This window comes from Gnatocerus cornutus, chromosome 9, assembly GCF_029298725.1.
Source record: "Gnatocerus cornutus isolate USDA-ARS CGAHR chromosome 9, icGnaCorn1.1, whole genome shotgun sequence".
Lineage (NCBI taxonomy): Eukaryota > Metazoa > Arthropoda > Insecta > Coleoptera > Tenebrionidae > Gnatocerus > Gnatocerus cornutus.
This window is the reverse complement of record NC_142241.1, coordinates 973,552-989,918: the sequence shown is the minus strand read 5'-3', so window position 1 is coordinate 989,918 and position 16,367 is coordinate 973,552. Positions and strand designations below refer to the sequence as shown.

Here is a 16,367-nt window from a genome sequence, read left to right as displayed (position 1 = left end):
TGTGGGTCCAGAGTTACAAAGAAAGGGGGAAAGGGGCAGGTACACTGTAGACATAGACAAACAACTCTTATCTGTTATATGGTTGCTTGCGACACCAGATTCCTTCAGGTAATTGAAATAAACATTATAATTTCGGTGATTTAGTAGAAACCACTCCATAGGTCCGTGGGTGATCGGTTTTATATGGGTAAATCATCATTATCGGTATGCTTTATGAGAGTAGTGAAAGCATTATGCAATGCAGCACCACGGATTGTAAAATGGCCAACAGGACGCCACGCCATTGAAACTAAAGAAAAATTCCAAAGAATGGGAGGTTTACGCAATGTACTTGGCTGTGTGGATGGTACATTTGTAGACATTAAGGCCCCTAAAGAAGATCCCCAGTCTTATATTACTCGTAAAAGTCGATACTCAATGACTTTACAAGCTATATGTGACGCACAACTAATATTTACAGATGTGTTTGTGGGCTTTCCAGGATCTGTAAACGACAATAGAATTTTCAGGAACTCAGACATCTATTTACACATGCAAAATCATTTGCTTGACTACTTTCCAGAAGAGGTGTACATATTGGGTGATAAAGCATACCCTATATTATCATGGTGCATATGAGACCTCGTCAAACACATTTCAATGCAGTGGTAGCTAAGACACGCCAAACAATCGAACGAGCATTTGCTTTACTGTTTGGTCGTTTCCGGAGGCTAAAATTTTTAGACATGAATCGCACAGATTATATTCCTGCTACAGTTTTGGCCGTATGTGTTTTACACAATATTTGTTTAGATGGCACTGATTTAGAGATTGAAAACTACATTCAAGAAGGAGAAAATCATGTACACCACAATATTGATCAGGATAATAGATTGGTTCGCGATGACCGAGAAGGAATAAACAAAAGAGATGAATTGTGCAGACTTCTATGGGAAGCGCAACATTAATGTATCAATTGTACTTCCTGCTATTGCAGTGTTTACACGTAAATAAACGTTTATTTTGAAAATAATATTTCATTACTCAACAATAGTAACACAACAATAATTCTTCAACAATTAACGAAAAGTAGTCTTCTGTCAAAATCAACCCTGTGATACATTAATATTAGAGTAATTAATCACTAAAAGTTTGCCCCAGCAACCACAGTTTTAGGAATTTTATTGCTTTCCCATTTTGTCCATTAGTTGATCCATTTTTAGGGCAAATGTTGCAACTGCATCTTTTTTTGCATCAATGAGTTCTTGATGTCTCCTTTCTCTGTTCTGTTCTTTGGTCTCAGAGGATAACTTAAATTCCTTGATGAATGTTATCACTGTATCTTCTTTTTTCACAATTCTTGTTTTGACGAGTTTTCTTCTTTTCGCACCATTTTCTAATACATGTTCCTGAGCTTCTTCATCAGACACTATAAAAACAATGAGCAAAGTCACATACTTTTAAAGAATTGTTACTACTTACACTGTACGCCTTTTATGGAGGAGGCAATGCTTGGAGGATTGACATTGTGTCTGTCTCGCAACACTGCATCCATTTCTTCAAAATACTCAAATTTTACCCTATCCTCACCAGTGGCCCTTGGGCCCATGTTATCCACTTTTTTCATATATCTTTTTTTTAAATATTGCCACTTGTCCCGGCATTGGTTAGGTGTGAATAGAAAATGTTGCTTTTTCATCTCTCCTGCCAACATGTTCCATACAACAGCATTTTTCATTGTAGTGGATTTAAACTGTTCATCAAATTGTTGTCGTAAATGTATGAGCATCTTTGTAGCTGGTCGAGACCAGTACTTATCCATTTGCGTATCTTCAGATGTACTTTCTATTGTCGATACTTGCCGGTTTTGCTTTTGGACACTTGGAATCTTCGAAGTTCCTGGTTGTGTTGCACTATCACATGTATCGACTTGGGCATGATTGCATTTCACTCTCATGGGGGAACACGGTCTTAAGTATTTTACTTATTTCTTGCGTTATTGCAACGTTATACAATGTTAATTGTTGAATAATACAATTTTCTCACCTTCGGTGTTTTGCAAGAATACTTGGTTATTCTCGTTGATGATTGGTTTGCCGTTTGCAACGGCAAATACATAATTTTCCATTTTTTACCAATTAAAAACTAAAAATTCGAAATTCTATGTGAGGTTGTAATACGTATATCCACGTTTTTAATGCGCAACCTCGGTCATTATTTCCGCGCTTCAAAGCACGGCGATTTAGGATTACCGTACGGACATCGCCGAGGATAATTTGAACGATGCGTTGGTAAACTGTCACAGTGATTCTTGTCTTTTTTGAACGAACGAAGGTAGTAATAGTACGCCTAGTAACCATTCCTGAACGCACCCCAGTTGTAAGAATTGGGCATGAAAACGGAATGTAGATGGCGCTGTAAAATTCCAATATGGATGACGGTTGCGAGATAAATGTTTGTTTACAACCGGCGTGTTAACATAATCTTATAGTTTTCATTGTTTTAAGTGCTTTAAGCAGTGCATTATTAATCAAAATAATGAATGCAAATAAAAAACTCTCTAAAAGCAATATGTACTGTTGTGTGCCGCAGTGTAAAACATACTATTCAGATAATGTATCGTTTCACAAATTTCCAAATCCCGATAATAAAATACTACGATTGAAGTGGATTCATGCGTTGAAAATGGGAAACAGTATGCAGCAAACATTTTCAAGATCAAGATTTTTTCTTTAATCGACGTAAGTTGGTATAAATTAATCTAACCTAACTTGAACCCATAAATAATAATGATTACAGGCCATGTAAATAAAAATTACCGACTAAAAGCAAATGTTGTGCCTTCACAAAATCTTCCAAAGGGTTTGCATGACAAAGAAGTAAACGAAGAAAAGTCTTTGCAAAGACAACAAAGAATTGCAAATCGACACAAATTAATGTAAGCATAGGTTTTAGGTGAAACTGCTTTATTATTATTTTTTCAATGCAGAGATGCGAGTAGGGATGTCGTGCAAATCGTAGAGGATACACCACTTGTTGAGAGGTAGTTAAAAAGTAAAGTCAAATAGTTTTGTTTCTAACCTATATTTTCATTTGAGTGTTAACACTACTGAATTGGACGCTGCAGAGGCGTTAATTTTTTTGGGACATTCAAATCCCATCAGTTTTTCAAACAGAGAAGCTAAAGAATTTGAAGATAAATGTATTCAAGTAAATACATATGAAGAGTTGAAAGACTTTGATTTGTTTGACATTATAAATACGGATTATAAACTACGAATTTTGACGGGAATTCAAAATTTTGCTTTGTTAAATGTTTTTGTGAATGCGTTAATGCCAACATTGCATATGAAGTCAAAATTATGTATGAAAAAAATTGTGTTACTCTCTTTAATGCGCCTCAAGTTAGATATACCACTTACATGTTTAAGTATTTTGTTTGGTGTCAGCCACACAACAGCTCAAAGCTATTTTCAGCATGTTATAAAAAATTTAGCATTTTTATTGAAAAGTTTCATCCGGTTTCCTACTATAGAAGAAATTCAATGTAATATGCCACTTTGTTTTAAAAACTTCCCAAATACAAGAATTGTTCTTGATTGTACGGAAATTGAAGTTGAAAAATGTAAGTGCCTAAAATGTAGGATTAAAATGTATTCATTTTACAAAAGTAAACATACTGTAAAGTTTTTAATAGGTGTAGCCCCGTCTGGAACTGTAACGTTTTTAAGCAAACCATATGGTGGTAGGGCTTCGGACAAAGCCATATTCAATAAGGAAAATATAATTTCAAAATTTTCTGCAGGTGATGCTACAATGGTCGACAATGAATGTGCTAAAAAAGGAATTGAACTTATTCGTCCGCCTTTTTTAAAGAAAGAAAAACAATTAACAAAGGCGCAAGCCCAAAACACCGCAGAAATAGCTAGAGCCCGAGTACACGTAGAACGCGCCATACAAAGAATAAAAACGTTTAAAGTCTGTCGAAATATACTGCCATTTAAATTATTGAAGAATATTAATGATATTGTTATTATTATTGTTGCTTTAACAAACTTGTCAAGTCCAATTTTATCTACGGATAAATTTTAATCTTATAATACTCCCTCTGTTCAGAAAGGGGGAGTAAATCATGCTCAAATTTAGGCTAAATCCATGTTGTATATGTAATCAATGCCATGACCTCATGAGGCTGTAAACGATAAATTGTACTGTTTTGAGAATTTAATAACAAACTTAAAGATGTGATATTTATTTATTTCATTGTAGGTTTACATAATACATGTAACATTTTCTCAAAAAATATTGAATTTAGTTTCTTCACTAGATTTTGACAAAACATTTCATCTCGATCTACATTCAGAAGATGAAATGTTTTGTCAAAACTACTATATATAAGAAAATCACAACCTTCTAGGTTTAACACTGCCATAGAAAGTTGCACTTGCTCCATATAACTCTAAAATCTCTTTCTAAAATCGTTTTCGTCGAACCTAACAAAATAATTTTAACAAAGAAGGCTTGTACAGTACGTTGACTTACCGATAACCGGACACTTTATTTCTAATAATCGAATTGGTTGTCCATGTACGAGTACTATCCCATCAGGAGAAACAGCCAACTAAGGATTATGTTTGGAGACTACCAACCCACACTCAATGACCACCTCATTGCTTGAGAGGCAAGTCTTGTAAGCCTCACGGGCAAATTTTTCTTGCTCATTGCCGTATCGTGTAGCAAAGTTTCCTGTAAACGACTTTGGATAAAAATACTTCCTAGATTTCATGTCCCATTCTTCTTTGGCGTACGTAAATAAATTGTAACACCTTGAGCCTACAACCCCATATTCTTATTTACAAACAAAAACATAAGTAAATATTTAGCTACAAACCAGTTATTCTAAATTGGCGTTCTTTGTGCCAAATTGCTTTGCTCAGGCAAGTTTGTTTACAAACTTCGAAGGTGTCACAGGGATACAATTTGTTGAACGTATTAAAACAACATCCTTTCAAATTTAAATTGGACTGGGACACCCATTCGGTTAATTTGCTTCGCTCGGCATTATGGCAAATAGATCTGATCAAGTCATCCCTGCAAAAAAAAACACAGCAGCAAAAACTTTTAAATAAAAAAGTGTTTATATCATAATCAATTGCTAAGGCGTGATGATGCCGTTTATAAAAATTATTTGATACAACCTGGCTTGGTGTTTAGCACAAATTTTGTCCTCCTTTTTATCTTATCTCTTCTTTCTTTTAAAACTGAAATTGATTTTTTAATTCTAAAATTTTTAAAGTTTTTCATTTTCGCTTTTAAGTAAATATACTTTTGCTGTCAAGTCATTTTCGAAGTCTGTGTTCACGCTATCGAAACAAAAAGTAAAGTTTATTTGATTATTTGACAACATGCAAAAACATGCAAACAGAAAAATGATTTCTGTGAAAAAACTGATTTTCCTTATTAGATGAAAATGTTAATTTACCCGATAGATTTTGAAGTTGAAGGCACATTGTCAACAAACGTTGCCGTCGTGTTATCGTCGATCTTAAGTTCCCTATAAAAAATTGATTAAAGTAAACAGAAAAAACAATAGAGAATACTACCAAAGAAGAATTGTTTGATTAATTACTACTTTTCAACAAATAATGGCCTCATATTTTGCATAAATAAAAAGAAATTAAAGTAATGTAAGAAAATTATTAGCGATGAGTTACCAACTTACTACGTTTCAATTATGTTTTTCACAAATTTGGCTTGATCTTTTTTGCACGCTCTTTTTTCCCGTGCTGTTGAAGGTTTGCTTGATTTTCCTTTAGGAAGAAATAAAGAAGGAACAACTTCGTCTTTTAATTTTCTCCACTTCTTTGGTAAATAATTTAACAGTTCGTATTTTAAGTTTCTTTCATAGTCCTATGCACAGAAATGTTAAACATATTCTGGGATTTTCTACATTAAAAGAATCAGACCGCCAACACGAAATCACCCACAATTGTCGTCACACTGTCTTTGGGAAATCTAAAAAATTTGATGTCTACTCTACTCTGCTCTCCGAGTGACGTCACTCCCCACTCCATAGATGCGCAATATCACATACCTTAGATTTCATTAAACCATGGACAACTAGTGGAGGTGTATCTTTAAAGAGTTTTATGATCTTGCTTTATTATTTTAGTAGTCTTTATTTATTTATCGTTGGAAAGACATTTAATGAAGGGGGAAAAAGCCAATGCAGTTAATTTGGCAATAAAAAAGCTTTAAAATTATATAATGTATATTTTATTATATAGTTTTATTGTATAGCTTTATTATATAGGTTATTATATAGCTTTATTCTTAAATAAATCTTTGAAGCTTTAAAATTATATAATATATATTTTATTCATTTTGTAGCTAGTAGAGTTTAAAAAAATATCAGGGCTATCATTTTCGTCAGAGAAGCGAATTTTTTTTCCTCGAAAAAAATCATATAAATTAAAAAATATTTTTTATGGGGGCTATATATAAAATTTAAACAAGTTTTTTCGTGTAATACAAGAAAAATATCATATGAATTACAAAACAACATGAACTTATCAATTACTTATATTTTCTGTGGGGGCGATTTTTTTTCCTAAACTGTATATAACAAATTGAAACCCATTGGGGTACAATTGAGGGTTGACAATTTGGGGTACTGTAACAAATTATAATAATAAAAATAATAATGGTGGTGGTACAAACACAAATTAGAATTGTCAAAAATTAGAAAAAAAAGAATAATTGAAAACATTCTTCCTTCACGTTTTGGAAAATAGTATATTATGAAACGCGTTTCATAATGAACATTTTGCCGCACGCACGTTTTTAGGACACGACGAGCGCAGCGAGGAGTGTCATAAAGTAGTAAGTGCGGCAAAATGCATTATGAACAAGTATCATACGCTATTTTTTCTATTTCGCCTTATTTTAAACGAAAAAACTTGATTTCGAACTCTAGGGAATTTTAAGGTAGTTGGCAACTGCGAAATGTTCAGGGAAAAAATCGAAGTAGCCAAATCTAATTTCAGTCAGTTTGACAGATGTGACGTTTTGAGGTTACCGGAGCGCAAGAGAGCCAAGAGAGCGAAGATGTTGATCATGATCATGATGGTTCTCTTGCATCCAAAGACAATAAGAACGTGCAACAAGAAATAATAGTGTATTGATCGATTTATCATGGTTTTTTAAAACCAAAATCTAAATTGTCAACGTTGACGGTAGGGTGACGGTTTGTCTACTGCAAACCTAAGAAAAATATAAGTTCCTGGAAATATTGGCACGAGATTGGTCCATTACGATACCGAAATACGCTCAAACGCGTATCGAAATATCTTCATTATGAACGCGAAATAGAAAAATGATGTTTCATGTTCGATACAATTGCTTCAAAATTGGGACTCTTTGATGTAAGAGCGATTTGAATACAGTCTTCGGCGTTTAATCGATTTCTGTTCTTCGTTTTTATGTTCCTATAGTGGAAAAGCCTTGTTCGTACAAATATGTTGTTCCAAATTTGATTATTATTGATTATTAATTGATGGTCATTTTCCACTCGTCAAATGGACCTTTTTTGCTTAGCAAATGACACGTGTCTTTCATTTGCGCTGCTTCCTAAAAAGTTTTCTCTCTTGTGTTGAAACCAAGTGGAAAGTAAAAAAGTTATTGCTACCGAATTTTGTTTTTCGCTAAGTTGATTGCCAATTGAACATTGTTTTTTAGAGGTTTGGTCCTAAATTACTATCTCGTATAGAAAAATATGAGGTCCTTTCTCTTTCCAAGGTTTCAGAATTTTTTTTACTACAGATCCAGTGGCATCTATTTGAATCCTGGAGTATGACGATTTACAATATTCCTTATAAACGTTGAATTGTCTTGAACTCCAATATGAAACTCAAAATATGAAAATAATCTGAATCTATTTGTTTTTTTTTTAATTTCTCTGCTTTTCGCCTGCCTTAGTACGTCAAGGGATGGTAAATGACGAGGCTCAAAATCAGTGCCAAAATCCATTTCATGAGCTTTCTCTCTTCTGAAACGAGCGGCAGATGTGTGTTTTTGAATCATTTCGTCTAATGCTTCATTTTTCAAAAAACCCGTTAATGGGCGTTTCCAAGTCTTTAGATGCTTTCTTCTAAAGTTTCCTGTGAACTGGATATTCATTAGAATAATGTCCTGTTCCTTCACTTCTGGATTCTCCTTAATTAATCCACGAAACTGGACTTGCATTCTCGGCACTCTACAGAGATTTTAATAAACCAAGAGTTTCCATTTGTTAAACAATTTTTTTTAAATGTTAATACACAAGACAGCTTTGTTTTTTCATAAAATTTTTTGAAAATGAAATGGGTTGTCCAGGTTTTCTGCTTGAGAACGACGAAGAGGAAGATTAATCTTTTTATTGCATTTTCTTCGGATTTAAATATTTGTGATATTTTTCTGTCGTGCATGTTAAATTAAATGAGAAATGTTCTTCGTCTTCATTATTATCACTTTCAAAATCCTTTTCGTTTTTATATGGTTCTATTAAAGTGTTAAGCAATGGTGAATTTCAAAACAAAAATTGACTTAGTTTCATAGTATTCGAGAAAGGATAAAAAATTAACAACCAATCCCAAAAGCTTATTCTAGAAGGGGAGTAAAAGGCCATTCCAATTTCCTAGGCAACGAGAGTGTGTCTATCCCATCTTCCTTCGGCCCACAAGTGCTATCGCTTCTGTTTTTTCCTTTGCTAGCGTGAGATTCTTGTCCTTGATCCACCCGCTAATCATTTCCAATGCTTTGTTAAGCCTATCGCCAAGTTCACTTTGGTAGCTCTTAATTACCTCTATTAAACGATCGTCTACTAACTCAGCCTTTTCCATTGCATCTATTATATGCGGCCACGAAACCGTGTTAAACGCGTTCCTTATATCAACCGCCACCAGTATGCAGAAATCCTTTCTTCCCCAGCTACCGGCATTTGCCACTTTTGCAAAGTCAAGAACCGCTTTGATTGCGTCGGTCGTGGTCAGATTTTCCCTAAAACCAAATTGGTAGTCGGAGAAGAACTTTAGTTGGCTGTTAATTCTGTTTCTTATCACGTGCTCGAAGAGTTTTGATAGGTAGTTAAAAGACATATCGGACGGAAACTCCTACCAGTTTCCTTGTTTTTCTTTTTTGGTATAAGAGCCAAGTTGGCTACCTTCCAACTTCGCGGGAATCGGTTTTCCTTTAGAAACGCATCCATGACCGCCACACTGCAGAAGGTGCCGCCTCAACTGTTGCTATCTGCGTAATGGGCGTCTGGCGGCTTCGATAATTATTCCCTCACTCTTAAGGTTAGGGATGTTGTCTCTTTGCGCTTTTCTTTTTGTTTCGGTTCATACAGGTGCACAGTCCCATTGTAATCGTAAAACGAAAATTCTAAGATCTTTCTAAGCCACTGCTTTATGTTACGATCTTCAGTTAGTTTGCAAAGCGCATCATTTTTTCCGCTCCCTTTTGCTTCCAGACTCTCAAAAGTGTCTTTCACCTCTTTCTTCTTGCTGTAATGCCCAAAATAAAAGTCGACCTGTCACTTACGTCTTCAACTTCATTGTCATCGACTTTGACGCGGTTGCTGCTGGTGACCCCAATAATCTGTCCGTTTCGAAATTCCTTTGCCTTCATTATTTTGTTTAGTTGAGGAACTCTTTCTCTGATCTTCCAGAGAACTTTCTTTTTTTCCACCTCCATTGGGTCAACAATAGCCACAAGGTGATCTTCTGCTTCTGATTGGAAGATTGACGCTTGGACGACTTTTGTATTTTTTAAGCATTCCTCAGGCCAATTAAAATCTAGGAGATCAAGTCATCTTTGCAATGATATTTTCTTTCGTGATGTCTACCTTAGTTTACCAGTTGTGTTTTTTTAAGTTCTGAGACACCCTGTATTATAATTGTTATAAACGTTCTAGAAAGTACCACAATTTTGTAAAAATGAAATTGTGGTAACATAGAAAAAGAATTTTTCCTAAGTTAAACGTTAAAATCGTCAATAAGGAAAGAATTTAAACAAAAAACAGAAAAATTAAGGAGAGGTTGAGTCAGTTTTAACCCTTTGGCGATCCAGTGTCGATTTTTTGGGAAGTATTTTGACGGTAAGAAACCAAAGTTCCAATCATTATCTTTGAACAGCGGCTTTTTTTAATTTGTACAGAAAATCATAGGCGACTAAATGAAAATCTTTTCAAAACGCGGTGTATGTACAAGGGTGTTTATAAATATTTCTAGCAATGTTATAAAAATTTGGCACTTATTATAAATGGGGGTTTAGAGCTTAATCATAGAGCAAAGTAAGTTTGTAAGCAAACTGATCTAGTTGTGGTTTGAAACCTGAAAATTAAAAATTTAGACACAAAACCGTAACTGAAACGTTGCTGATGTAAGTAACATTAAAAATAATTTGCAAGATTGTAGTTAGTTTACTATGAAAATAAAGCGGCAAAATAGTGCAAGACAGAAATTCCAGAGCCACCCTTGAAGCTAGAACATTTATTAACACCTTGTATAATACACGAGGTGTTAGGTAACATTACGGCTATAGACTAATGACTATTCAAGGAAAGTAAGTATTTTGGAATTTAAATGTTTTTTAACATGCAAGGCTTAAAGTCACTCCAATTTCGAATTTTGCGAAACTCTTTCTACCAAATGAATAATTTGTCAATGAATTCAGTGGCGTCAAAAGCAGGACAAAACAGCAGTGCAATTTTGCTTAAAACAAAGGAAACGACTTTTCAAGACAAATTTTAAGAGAAATAAATAAATTAAGTATATAATGTATTTTATCGAAACATGAATATCAAGATGTATTTAATACCTTCGTACAGGGTGTTTTTGAAGTCCAGTTTTGCGCTACTCCAGAAAGAGTATGAAGTATGAAAAAACAATTTTTAAATTAAAAAAAAGCGGCCTAAAAGTAACTCTTTTCTGGCCGCAAACATTTTTGGCCGATCAATGGTGGCGCCATCTATCCATAGTTTTGCATATTACATAAAGATACTCCCAATTTTATAATTATTTGGGTAAAATCAAATCGACAATCTGCTGTAAAGTGCAACAAAGTCGTGTTAAATTATTATTGAAAATGAACATGCCGAAACTGCAAGTGTAAATAAAGAAAATATGAACTTTTCTGAAGAACTCATAAACATTTGCAATTATTCAGTTGTTATAAATGATTAAATCAATAAATCATAAATAAAAATTAATTAACTTGTAAATTTAATGATGTCCCCTAAAAAATCTTGTGTGTATCACTGCCAAAAAGTGCTATTTTGCATTCGCCTTCTTTCTAGCCTCGGCCATTAAAAAAAACACTCGGCCAAAAAAGAAACTCTTTTTGGCCTTGGTACACAAATAACTATTTTAGGCGAGTAGAGTTTTTTGGCCTCAAAAGCGACCTAAAAGTAACTCTTTTCTGGCCTCAAACATTTTTAGCCGATCTATCCATAGTTTTGAATATTACATCAAGATACCGACATTACCCCCAATTTTATAATTATTTGAATAAAATCAAATTGACAAAAACAATACGGTTCTTACAATTTTAAGGAAAATACTGACGATCGCTGTTTGATAATACACCATCTATCGTTTATTGATAAAGACTTTCTAACTTCATAAGTAGTGATACAAAGCCGGTTCTAGACCGGAAGTCGTAATCTCGAGCGCCCGTCCGGTGATGTATTGCTGGTCATCTACCAATCAGGCGCACAGATGGTGTCGGCGGCTCTTCCGGCGTATTGCTGGTCATCTGCCAATCAGGTGGCGGGTGATTTAAAAATTTGACACATGGCGGTGCGAATTTGACAGCTGGTGGCGGGAAATTGAAATGTGTAGCCGGTTGGAGGCGCCGCGAGCCGATAAACAGTTCAATTTGCGCGTGCGCGGCTAAACGGCGGGAAATTTAAAAATTTGACAGATGGCGGTGGAAATTTGACAGCTGGCGGCGAGAATTTTGACAGATGTCATTATGAAATGGCGGAAATTTTGAATTTGACAGTTGTGTCCGATCAAGATGGCGGTGACGGTTTGGGTGACAATCATAGAGGACGCTAGAGTGAGCAAAAATTTCAAAAAGTTTTAAGCGCGGTCCGCGGCAAAAATTTTTGCAATATCTCGAAAAAAAAATGCAAAATAATTCGTTTTTTGGTGTAATCATCCGGTCTGATTTCCGCGTTTCTCGGAAAAACCGCAAACATTGATAAGACCGGACGTTTTTCGCTGTCTATATAAAGAAAAAATCAATCAATTTCATTCAAATCAAGTGTTGTGCAGTCCAAGAATCGATAAGTATGGGTTAATTTTCATTTAATTATTTTATACTAAGTAATACATCTTTTAGAATGGATTTGAAACAAATCAACATTATCACTAACAGTTTCAATTCCATAAAGGAATTTAAGGGTCTTACAACTCTACCCATTGGTGTAAAGTACCTTATTAAAAATGTGTCTTTGTACAAAGGGCTTTACGGTGAGTGTCCTATAGTGGAATTGGAAGATTTTAAAGTATTTCTACCCAAAAGAAGTGTTGAGGTTATACGCAGCAACTTGGAAAACTTTACTTCAGACACTTATTGTTTAGTGTACAGAGGAATAAGAAAATTGAAGAATTGTGAGTACGGTACTACAGCATTGTTTGAAATTGTCTTAAAAAATGAAGACCATTACCACAAAAGGGTTTGAAAAATGATTATTGCATAAAATTATACAATTATAAATTAGTAGTGCTAAGTCATGAAATTACACTTGTAAGACAGAAATAAAGCAATCTAATCAATATGAGTTTTACAACCTTTCCTGTTGCGGTAGACGCACACATCTGTTGATAAAATAAAACACTTGTTAAAATCGTTCTTTATATTTATTAAAATCACACAACACTCGTTCGCTTAAGAAATGTATACATTCCATCATACAGTAATTTTTAATAGAGGCATTAGAGTCACAAATAATTCTAATAATATCTAGTATTGACAAGTTAACAGAAGCATTTGCTATTTTGTGTACGTTATTTAACAATTTATAATAATAATTAAAAAAATTTAATTTATGTAATATTTCAAGTCTTTTCGACAAAATAGTGTCTAATTGGAGAATTTGTTGAATATCATTATCCATCAAAACAAAACTAGTTGAATTTTTAGATAGCTGAATGAGTTTTGGTTTGCGATTGATGACAAAATTTTCCCAAAATTTGATAGTGTTGACCTTTAAACTGCCATCGATGAATCGTGTGAGCACCTTAACAAATTCAGACCATTCGATTGTATTGAAGGACAGATTGTTGAATTCATTGTTAAGTCGAATTGCAGGTTGAAAATTTCTCGCAGGACTTAGACCACATTCCATAAAGAACGGTGATAAATATTCAAAGTCATATCTGATATTGAGAATTAAATGTTTTTCTTTTTTGATTTCCTCTTCAAATCGGTTAGCTTCAATCATCAATTCGCAATCATACTGAATTTCTTCAACATCACACTGCTCATCGGCAGACATCTTGATGTAAACTAATCAAAACGATCATTGTTTACATGTCATAACACATTTTTCTTATCAATCCAACTGTTATGGTTATTATCAAACCCTAACCATTTAACCAATACTTTATTTCCACGTCGTTTCAAAACTTTTTCCACCAGATATATGTCCGAATTTTTTGTTTTCTGCAATTCTTTTTCGTAGAAAGCACCCATTATAGGTTTTTCTTCCATATCTTCTAAAAGGTACGTGGTAGGATTGGTAATATTTATTTTAACAACCTTGAACAATTCTGTGGTCCAATTAGGTGTATAACCTTTATCAAAAATATGTTTGGCTTTACTTATCCTAACAATGTCTCCAACTTTAAATTTTCTTGTGGCTGTTGCAACTTTAATCTCATTAAATGATGATTTTAAAACACGATCTTCATTTGTTTTGTTTACATTAACGGGCTTCACATGTATTGTACTATGGATGGTATTATTATATGTGGATACAAGTTCTGGTAGAACATTAATCCACTTGTAAGAACCGTTTAAACTGAAGTATTTAAAAAGACGGTCTTTTAATGTTCGTATGACTCGTTCGGCAATTGCTGCTTTTTTAGAACTGAACGTATGGTAATGATTTATTTTATATTTCTTCATTAGTGCATTGAATTTCGAATTAAAAAATTCTTTACCTTGATCTGTCTGTAAATTTTTGGGCTGCCTCTTCTCTTTTAATATTGATTCAAATGCTTTTGTAACTTCATCGGCATGTTTAGACTTTAAGGGCTTAGCCCAAACATATTTCGAAAAACAATCGATAACAATCAATATAAAGTTAAAATTTTTATTAGACGAGGCATACATATTCATTTGTCCTAGATCAGCTTGCCATAAATCATCTAAATCCTTAATAATTGTTCGACGTCTTGTAAACTTTCTTTGGATTGGTTTGTGAAGCTCATTAACAAGCTCTAGTTTTTCTTTGGAATGCTGTTTCACCATTGTTTGCCACTAATCTGATAAATAATTTGAAAACAACTAATTTTATATAAATATTTTATTAATAATAAGTAGAATCTACAGACTGTTTTGTATTACTAGATATCTAGAATTTTTTCACTAATTATTACAGATTCACATTTGCTGATTTTCAAATTTTTTAATTATTTGAATTGTGCAATAATTTTTTATCATCAATACTAACCAATTTGTTTTTGCTTAAGAACTCTAGATTAGCAGTCGAGATGGAATCAATTTTCTCTTTAAGTAAGTTAATGGTCGTAAGATTGTTTTCCATATGCTGATTAATTTTCAAATTGTTGTCCGTAATTTGTTCTTCTATTTTATTTAATCTTTTATCAATTTGAGCTACAACATTTAACAATTCTGTTTTTAACTTGGCATATATTTCTTGCTGTAATGTTATACGGTTTTGACAGAGCTCTACAGATTTAAGAACTCTAGAAGATATAGCTTTAATAGTTGTTAGAACATCCTGGGATAGTTGAGCAATTTTAGTGTCTATATATTTTTTATTCGCAGCATCATTATCCAAAGACGGTTCTTTAATATTGCAAATTTTCAAATTTTCTGCATCAATATGCCCATCAACAGTAAATTTCAATCCATTAGTAGTTTGAAATTTTGCCAACAATAAAGTGTTTTTATGATCGTCTAAAGCTTGACCAAACTTGTCGAGAGGCATTTTACAACTAAATGATTTGGACGGATTACAAGTTAATAAATAATACCCGCTTCTTTTAATTCATTAACTATAGCTACAATTTCATTGTTATGTGACGAATTACCAGCGTCTTTTGATGCCCAAAGTAATTTTAATCTATCAACAAGTTCGTTAACATCATCCCAATATACATATTCGATTGATTTGGAATTGTATTGCAATATATTATCTGTAAGCCCACTTCCAGAAAACGAGTAACTACGTTGTGGTGAATCACTAATAAGTGGTTTTATAACACTTCGATATTTCGGATGACTACTGCCTCTTAAGTATCCTGTTGGATCAAATTGTCTTTTGTGTACGCTTGTTGCTTTAAGTATTGAGTGATAGCTATCTTCATCATCTTTTGTATACTTCATAGGACGTTTTTTAAACAATAATTCATACAAGCCCCTTGTACCCACATAAGTTTTACCTCCAATAGTAAAATCATCACTGTTTTTCCCAAAATGAATTAATTTATTGCCCAACATCCATTTATTTGTTTCTGCATCATGATTTACTCCATATGTTGTATCATACTCTTTTGCTGAATGATCTCTTAAAAATCCATCTATGTATTCACGAGCTAATTCCGAATAATCAGATAAGTAGTCTTCATAAGCTTCTTCAGTGATATTTTCAAACACATTATCATCACCATCACCAACAACATCATCATCAGGATTAACTGTAGCTGTAGCATAGTCATCAGTTGGTTCAAAACTAGGGTTGTATTCACCAATAATTTCAGTAGGAAGCTCCTTAACTGAAATTTGATCCACTGATTCAATGACGGGCTTGGTATCTGTGAATTGATTTGTCTGTGTAGATGAGTCACGTTTTGGAGCGAAGTAACGTGTTTGTGTCGTACTATCAATGACCTTTGCGGTTTTTGTGGTTTTTGCAGATATGTTATCAACCTTCTTGGACAGAGGATCAATAATAGGTTGAAATATTTTCTTTATTGTTTCATCTTGCTCAAATCGACCCAATTTAAGAGCTAAATATTTTCTCCTAATACCTTTAGCGAGCCGATCAATGGCTTTTGTAACGTGCGGATCTGAAGATGTCATTTTAATGAGTGATGATAAATTATAGAAAATTAGATTTTTATATATTTATCGAACCCTTTGCGATATCGACC

The 16,367-nt window shown here is 33.6% G+C and overlaps 1 pseudogene across 1 annotated transcript; it reads left to right on the top strand.

The window, feature by feature from the left end:
• Window positions 1-2,456: 2,456 nt before the first annotated feature.
• Window positions 2,457-4,125, top strand: LOC148167672 (uncharacterized; annotated as a pseudogene). Its single transcript, XR_015770714.1, has 4 exons — window positions 2,457-2,720; window positions 2,779-2,917; window positions 2,969-3,022; window positions 3,078-4,125. The product of XR_015770714.1 is annotated as an uncharacterized LOC148167672 (transcript).
• The last annotated feature ends 12,242 nt before the right edge of the window (window positions 4,126-16,367 follow it).